This window comes from Pinus tabuliformis, chromosome 6 (genome assembly GCF_031772625.1).
Source record: "Pinus tabuliformis cultivar Carrire ecotype Pingquan chromosome 6, CPIR1, whole genome shotgun sequence".
In the NCBI taxonomy this organism is placed as follows: Eukaryota; Viridiplantae; Streptophyta; class Pinopsida; order Pinales; family Pinaceae; genus Pinus; species Pinus tabuliformis.
The window spans coordinates 281103703-281112094 of NC_142292.1; the positions used below are offsets into that span (position 1 = coordinate 281103703).

Genomic DNA, 8392 nt, shown 5'->3' on the forward strand with positions numbered 1-8392 from the left:
TTTTTTCCCTCTAAAATTTGATAATGTGATCTAATCTTATTTTATCATTTCCACTATTTTTTTATAATTTCCATAGGAGGCCCATTTTAGACCTCAAAATTCCCCTAGTGATACTTCGCACTAAATATAACTCTCTCAACTCTAGCACATAAATTATTGGCAGCATACTTTTCCCTATAAATAGCTTAAACTCATATTGGCAGTCATATAAAGAAATTGTAGTAACATTTCACTCTCTTTACGGATAAGAGTTGGATACATCGAATGAACCATTTACATAAGTTCATAAACATATATATTGTAGACCCAACACAACATCCAATTTGAGTTTTCCAAACAGAAAATCACATAGGTATTTTATATGAAGATGCATACCAAATCGATTACAAACATAACTTCATAAGTTCCAAACATAATAGTCAACAACCTTAAAAGTGAATATCAACGTATATTCTAAAATAAACTTAAGTACTAAAGCAAACATAATTCTTAAGCAATTAAACCCCAACTAAAAATTTAAGGTCTCTCGTACAACCTCTAAAACCCTCTTTGAAGTCGAAGGACCAAATGTAAGGTAAATTCATTCTGAATATTGTAATCTGCAAGTGTACTTCCATATTGAAGTTTTTTCCCGACAAATATCAACCTCTGCTGATCTGGAGGAATTCCCTCTTTATCCTAAATCTTGGCTTTGAGATTGTCAGTTGTTTCAGAACTCTCAACTTCAAGAGTGATATTCTTGCCAATCAATGTCTTTACAAAAAGCTGCACACCACCATGCAAGTGAAGAACAAGGTGGAGTCTTTACAATTTCCAATGTGCAGGCTTGTGTTGCAAATGAAGAGTTTGAAGTTCCCGAATCACAAATTAAACAGGAAAAGTTGCTTCTTGAAATGCAAAAGGATAATGTTCAATCAATTAGCCTTTTTGATGATGAGGGTGTTTGAATATGAAATCAATTTATACTAAGCCTTTTGACATTGTGTTAATATTAGCTTTATAATGTTCTATTGAGGACATCCAAATTCCCATTTCCAATGACCTTTGCCCATGTCTTTAATCTGTCACCAGCAAGATGTTCATGCCCATTGGGTTTGAAATCTGCAACATTATTAGGATACAACAAATTGCCCTTTCCTTGGTTTTAACAACTTACAACTTTTCCTAACTTAAAATAGCCTTTGGTAAAGTTGCAGTTTGACCAGTAGAACCATGTGATGGGATCTGAAAATAAAACACATTACAAGATAGTGAAAAACAAATATTTGGATGCAATTTAGAACAAGATCCAAACAAAACAACAATATACACCTTATTCATAGGCCTCACACTCTCACTTTGAGTGCTTATAGAGTGAATATTAGGTTGAACTATAGGAACTGAGTGTGATGATTACAGTCCCTCTGATGGATAAGTTGATCCTTTTGAATCCAAAGAAACATTCTATTTCCTTGTTGGTGGTATAGCCTTCGAATATGGCACCTAAGAGACAATGACTACTATGGAATGGCTTGTTCTTGGCCCACCTGCTACACTTCCATTGAAGGTATTTTCATTTTCCTGATCTACAACTGCAAGTCTTGAGTCCCACGAAAAATCTAGTATAACTTCTGATCCATGTGCTACAAGAGGATGAAAATAGGCTGGAGAAGTGAGGGGTTGTTGATAGATAGGACTGGGATAATATGGTTGATGAGCAAGAAGATCATTAGCCCCTACCATAGCACCTAGAAAGTATGCATTATAAGGATTATAAGCAGGCTTAGGGTAACCATAATTTGGCATATAGTATAACAAGGGTCCATTTTCAGCTTGGATTCCCTACAAGCATACATAATGAAAATGAGACAAAGTGCATTCTGATAATAATGAAATATCAAACCAGCATAAAAAAGGATGACAGTTTCATAATGTATAAGATTTACATATTAAAAATAAAGTAAGGTGCAGATCCAATAAGATTTATTGTATAAGGAATCTCCAAGCCATCTATTCTAAGATAAGCATCATCCTCATCCAATTCATTCCCTATGACTTCATAACCTGCTAAGAAAAAATGATTAGACAATATATCATATAATATCAAATTTACCAAAATAAAGTGCAAAGGATATAAGTGCATTCCACACCACCACTACTATTTAATCTATAAAAAAATGACCTCGGTAATAGAAGCCATAGTAATTATTTGGCAAATAATATAATCCATTTTCCACAATAGTTTCTTACTCCAACTCACTACGCTTTGTATTGGTAGAATCTCCCAGTGATGTTACAAAAGAAGTGGCATCAGATGGGCTCCCCTCTTGCCTAGGTTCCTAGATACAAAAAATAGAGAATACTTTATCAAACACAAACATATGACAATAAAACTACATTGAGAAGAATATTAGTAATGTAAACGGTGAGAAATTTTAAATATAAACCAATGGTAGAAGTTATAACGCCATGATATACATACGAAGAAGGCCATAGACATGTTATCATAACACTTAATTGTATTATTTTGTATAAAATCCTCAGCAAGAAATTGAAAAGAACCACATCTAGAGTGAACAATCAAATTGATCATTAATCTAAGAAAGTAACCCGTGATTTAGTAGAAGAATGTTCCCTAAAGAATATATCCTAGTAACATCTATAAAAAACTCGTATTCAATAAAGTCCTCTATGCCTCATGAGTTGAATTGGTTTTTCAAGACCTTGAAAAAGAGAGCAGAGCATACAAAACTTTGATGGACTTCTTAGGTTTCATCCTAATAACTTCTAACCAAAATGAGTTATGAGTACGAAGACGTTATGAGCCCTAGGCCAACAGACCCTTGAAGAAGTGACATTTGAGCCTTGGGTCAACAAACCCCCCAAAAAAATACCTATTAAATATTTTAGCCTTTCATATGGACAAAATACAAGCAAAACCTATTTACTATGTGTTCATTTTTTCGTCTATGAACTTCGACTCAAAGGCTACCAAAACTACCAAAGGAAAACATAAACTTCACTTTTTAGCACCCACATAAATCCAAGAAGAGGAAAACCCGGACATTTTATGGACAAATATAGGACATGCCATCATACCTCTTTCACAACATTGTCATTCATTTCCACTGCCGAAACTTGTGCAAACTTTTGAATTTTCATGTTTTGCATCATTTTGCCTACCTCTGTATAGTACAAAGAGTCAAGGATCCACCTTTACAAGAAGTGGAAACATAACCATAACTCCAAAATATTTCAAAGCCTTTCAAACCCTGGACATGAAGAAACCCTAAAATAAAACTAACAAATATTAATATCAAATTGAAATCCTAAGTACTTGATCCATATGAAGAGAGGAAACACACATTAAATTCAAGGACTAAAATGAAGACCACTATAAGTAAAGAAACACACACCTCTTAATAGTGGTCTTTTAAATCCAACCAAATACAAAGTGTTACAAAAGCAAAAATAAAAATAAAAATTGTTGGTAAAAAATATTGCATAGAGTCCTCTACACAAACGGACCACAGGTCATGCGTTTTATTACCATAAAACTAAATCCAAGCCAAATTTCTTGTTTAAGAGAGGATATGTTTCTTAGCCTGCATCTTTGATACCATGGGCTTAGATGCAATGGATTTGCACCATAAATCACCACAATAGAAACACTGACTACCATCCTCTAGCTTCGCTGAAACGAGAAACCCCAGAATATCAATTCCTTCCAAACAACCCTTCAAGGTAGGGGAGCCTAGGCCCAAGTCCAAAACCGTGATGTTTCAAAGTAGAGTGCCAACCAGAAAAAAGTGAAATTAACGTGGACTAGGGCTAGACCTCAAAGCCTTAGGATCGCTGCCAGATCGAAAATGTAAACCATTCAAATCAAACCCAAACCATGTGTCGATGTTGAAGTGGGACATGTGTTGAATATGGTGTCGAACATGACGAATCTCAATAGTGTAGCCATGAGAAACCTCACCATCTAAACGCCTATCAGTGTAATTAAAGAGGATTGTTCAATATCCTACATTGTCTATTTTCTCTCAAAGTTTGTCGCATCTCTTGTTGGTAAGGAAAGTCTCACTGGCAAGGCAAGTCTATAGGATAAACACACATAATAAAATCTGAGTTCCAACCATTGAATAATATAAAACAACTGAACAATAAGGTTCCCCATACATATACACTTCCTTATAGTGTTTATTATCGATTTCAAACATGGACAAGGAGGTTGAGATATTCTCTCAACAAACTTCCAAACTAATTATAAACTCAGCATGGAAGCATTATCTCCAAGTCCCTCCCTTAATGTTTACATGTAAGAAATATTGAAGGCACGTAGTACAACAACAAAATTGATCTTTGTCTTGCTGGTCTTCATGAGCACTCACATTTGTTAATTTGGAAGCTCAGTGACAAATTCTAACCATTGCATTAAATTTCTCTTTCTAAGAGGGCCAAAATTGGCCTTTGAAGCACTTGATTGGGACATGGGAAAGTGTATTTTTGAAGTAAATCCAACATTGGCACATTTTTTCAAGTCGGCCTAGAAGCAAAATAAGCCCTCCTCCAACTCATATAAATTCAAGTCAAGTCCTCCTCATTTGACACACATCAACTCAACGCATTCTTCTTTCTCATCTGATTGGTTCGTACAGCTCAAGGATTGCAAGAATCTCTCACATGTGCAAAGGACAAGTGTCTTTTTTTGTTTGGGACGAATTTCAGATCTATTGCAGGGTGTTGACCGGCATTAACCAAGGGTTTTTTTGATTGATTTTGACTGTGTTTTTCTTGGAATTCTTCTTGTTTTACTAGGCCACATTGGAGGGCACAAAAATCAAGAAAGTTCAGGCACTTTTACCCAGACTTATTGTAGAATTTGACTACAGGCTTCTTCTATGCATTGACTAAGTTCGACTACTCAGAATTGGACTATTTGGACATCTAGTTGACATATAAGAAGGTTCAGTTGGAAGACTTTTGACCGAGTTGCTAAGGGATTGTTTTTACATTTGAATGTTGACTAGTTAGGGCACACATTGTTGTTGTTGACTTGAACAGATTTGCACAAGAGTTGACTTTTGTTAACTCTCTCTCTCGTCTCTATTTTTGGATAAATTGTTTGGCATATTGACTTGGTTGGGTATTGGATATTTGCTTTTGGCTATTGGCCAATAAAAGCTTGACTTTGACTCTTGGATGATGTACTCTCTCTGCTGAACTCTTGAAGACAATCTAATAAAAGAATAATTGCGAAGGGTTTTCCCCCTTGTGGGGTTTTTCCCTGGCCATTGACCAAATATTGTGTCTCTTGTCTCTTGGTTTTATTTCATTGTGAATTTGTATAATTGTTCTATCTACTATTGCTCTACTATCATTGGTTAATTGAAGAAGTTGAAATTGTAATTTGGATGCTATTACAAAATTTTTGAAGTGATAGTTGCAACGCAGAACAATTCTTTATGAAAAATTAACTTCCACTTTGGAATCTCGTAGACACCACTTTTTCTTCACCACCACAACTTCGAGCTACCACCTAACCTCCATTTAAAACATAATTGCCTCCAATCATCGCAAGAGTGACGTTTCTTGACTACCCAGAAGAATAGCCTAGATATTGAATATCTCTATGGACATGCTTCCATTCTAGCAGTATGTATCGAAAGACATACTTCCAGTTATATAAGTAAGTTGTCTAGGTATTGAGCTTATCCAACAGTCAATCATACAACTAACCTTTTCGGCATATATACACCTACATACACATGAAATATACCCTGTAATTGTCAATCTTGAAGTGCCGAAGAATAACAAGATCCATCAGCTTCTAACCGATTCAAATAAACAAATCAGTGATATGTTCTCTCAGCACCGAAGAACATCAAGAACCATTAAATAAAACCATGTCGCTTTGTTAATTAAATGGTCTTCATAATATAAATTTACAAGTAAAATAATAATAACATGCACACCACTAAATATCAAAATAAACAAACTTAATAACAATTTTATTACATTAACCACCATCTTCAAAGTAGATCTTCCCACTGGCCAAGCTGAATATGAGCCTGACCGACGAAACCTTTACGACATTGAATCCTTTGATGGTTGATTCAAAACCTTGGGAATGGAGTCTAACATGGTCCTGCTACTATTATTGAAGTTCCCTTTGCTCCTTCACAAGCATTGACTGCATTATCGCTACTCTTTATAATGAACAATCTTCACGGGTGAAGGATCCATCGAGTAACAACTATGCCCCTCATGTTAGATAACAAATAAATAATCAAATTCCCCTGTTTTTTCCTAGAATACACAATCTGGCAGCAGCCTGTTGATTCTATTCAGCCTTCAATTTTCTGCAGGTGACTACGGAGAGGACGACAGGAGAACGACAATTTCAAACCAGATTCGTGAGTCCTCCAAAAATAATTGAAATCTCGCCTATGAGCTCGTTCAACGACAGATCCACATGATGCATCTAGTTTGTTTATTGCAATGTACCCACAGTCGCGTCATTTTGATCACTATAACCATTTATAATATCAACAAGCGTTCCAGGAAGCTCTTCCAAGACTGTACATTCAAGCACACCAACACAGCTTCTTGTTTGGAATTGACCGCTTCACACCGATGATTCAACCTCGCAGCTACAAGCACGTTGTGGCATATGGATCACTGGATCGACTCCCCAATTCATACTGTGTGAATGCATAACTTTCATCATTAGGGGCAGGGGCATCTACCGAAATGAGGGGAGCCACCGCTATGTGGGCTGAGACGATGGCAATTAAGCCCAATAGCAACGATTCATGCAGGTTTCAACTATTTCTAGGCAGCGACATGCTCTTAACCTCCACGTTCAGCATAATAACACAGAAATCAATGCATATATAGCAATGCATCTTCGACGGTCATACACCACAAGTCAAAGAAACATGTGTTGGTGCGAGTGTTGGGGTTCGATATTGGAAATAATGTCCTTCTCCTTTGGCCAACACTAGAAATCCTTCGGTGACAGCAACACAAAATTATTCACAGGCTAAATTAATCTAATTTCGCACACCACTCTACTAGGCCAAGCCCAAACCCATCAAGGCTCTGATACCAACAAAGAAAATTAATTTTCACACATCAAAACTATTTTTTCATTCACAAATATGATACACATATTTTTTCTAGACTGAAATCCAACCTATTCCAATCATGACAAGGAAGTTGAGATATTATCACTGCAAAATTCCAAACTAATTCTAATCATGAAAACAATATCTCCAAGTTTTATTAAACAAGATAGTTCAATATCGAATGTTCTCTGTTTTCTCTCAACATTCATCCAAACTAGCATGGAAACAATATCTCCAAGTTTTATTAAACAAGATAGTTCAATATCCTATGTTCTCTGTTTTCTCTCAACATTCATTGCATTTCTTGCTGGTAAGGCAAGTCTTTAGGATAAGTGCACCTAATAAACTCTGAAACCCTTCGAATAATATAAAATAAATTTGAAACAATAGTCCTGAATAAAATATAAAATAAATTTGAACCAATAGTTCTGAATAAGGTTGACCCATATACACTGCCAAAAAATTATGCAAACCTATTGTATAAAAAAAAAGATGTAAACTCTTGGTCAGCAAATTTTTAATGGAAACACGTAGCTCGTAAATTAAATTGCAACCGTTGAATAATGTAAAAAACAAAACAAAAGTCCTAAAACAATGAAACAAAAATGAAGGTTGACCAGTATCCAGTGCCACAAAATCATGCAAACCTAAACCCGGAAGAATGACTTGTGAGTCTCTTATCAGGTGATGACAAATAGTTACCTCTGTTGAAAAGATATGCGATTAATGTCAAGATATATGTAGACTTCTTTGTGGTGCTTAATAAAGAGGACTGATCAATATCCTGCATTTTTTTTTATTGGATGTCATAAGTGAGCAGAAAATAAAACTCTATTTTTATGTCAACGTTCATCGCATCCCCCTCGTTAGCGAGGCAAGTCTGTAAGATAAACGCACCTAGTAAAGACGAAGAGTCTCAACCATTGAATAATATAAAACAAAAAGAAAACAATGTTGAAACAACAGTCTTGAAACACAAACAATGCCAGAAACGTATGCAATATCTTGAAACAACAGTCTTGAAACACAAACAATGCCAGAAATGTTGACACACAAACAATGCCAGAAACGTATGCAATATCTTGCATATTTTTATTGGATGCCATAAGTGAAAAGAAAATATAACTCTATTTTCTGTCAACCTTCATCGCATCCCTCGCTAGCACGGCAAGTCTATTAGATAAACACACCTAGTAAACTCTTAAGAATCCCAACCATTGAATAAATGAAACCAAAAAGAAAACAATGTTGAAACAAAAAGATTAGGAAGGCAGATAAAT

The 8392-nt window shown here is 35.5% G+C and overlaps 1 pseudogene; it reads right to left on the reverse strand.

Annotated features, from left to right (window-relative positions):
* Positions 1-997: 997 nt before the first annotated feature.
* On the reverse strand, positions 998-3153 carry LOC149258449 (uncharacterized; annotated as a pseudogene).
* Between the last annotated feature and the right edge of the window lie 5239 nt (positions 3154-8392).